Here is a 1,035-nt window from a genome sequence, read left to right as displayed (position 1 = left end):
CCCAAGTGCTTGCTCTTGGCCACTGTGGCTGGCTACCTCTCTTGGATGACCCAGACCGTGAGGAGTAGAGAGCAAGGCCGCATCTTCCCCTCCAAACGGTCTGCTGAATGGCCTAGGTGCTAAGATATTCCCCCAACATGTTTGAAATGAGATGAGAGGAAGAGCCACACCCTCCCACAGGAATTTCCCAACTTCCCACTGGTCCCACTGGGACTAAATCTTAGAAAAATGAATAATATACTAATAACAATTTAAAAACTTACAGTGGAAGAATGAGTCCACTGCAGAGTCCAGAGTTCTGAGATGAGAGCACTCAGTCTCATTTTGGGTCGTGTGGCTTAATGGAGTGTCTCCTAACTTTAGAGTCAAGCTCATAATTGTTTGCTAGTCCTGTTATTTTCGGGCCATGTGACTTCTCTGAGCCTTAGTTTCCTTATTTGTGAAGGAGATTAATAAAACTTACATTATGGAGCTATTCTGGAAGTTAAATGAGATAATGCACTGAAGGTTCCTGTACCGTACCAGAAATACCATTTGTTCTCAGGGAAGGACCATCACGCCCCCATCTTGGGTCATCTTGCATAACAACTTCCAGAGCAATTATTCTCTTAAGAAACAATTGAGAATTTTGGACCACCTGTCTCTGACGTTGATGACCTGCTGGCTCAGTGATCATACCCTTTGCTCTATGACCCCAGTCTTGAACTTTACTTCCCGCCCTTCTGGTTTCTGCTACCTTTGATACCTGCTGTCTTGCCCAACCTCTGCCAGGCCTGGCATCCATCAACTCCTCTAGCAGTGCTCTACTACCTTCATGGACAGCGTGGAGAGGAGGTGGCGTGGCAGGGAAGAACTCTGGGTATAAAACTACAAGACTGGCCAGAGCTTAAGTTCTGCATCTATATGAGCTAGGAAGGATGTCATCTCTTTGCCATATGGGATGCAATTCCCTCATCTGTAAGATGGGGGAAGAAAAGTATCAGAGTAGATGTCACTGAGGTCCCATCTGGGTCTTGCTCAGACTAGTACTCCAAA

This window comes from Carlito syrichta, unplaced genomic scaffold (genome assembly GCF_000164805.1).
Source record: "Carlito syrichta isolate Samal-C Ts95f unplaced genomic scaffold, Tarsius_syrichta-2.0.1 Scaffold289206, whole genome shotgun sequence".
Lineage (NCBI taxonomy): Eukaryota > Metazoa > Chordata > Mammalia > Primates > Tarsiidae > Carlito > Carlito syrichta.
This window is presented reverse-complemented; position numbering follows the sequence as displayed.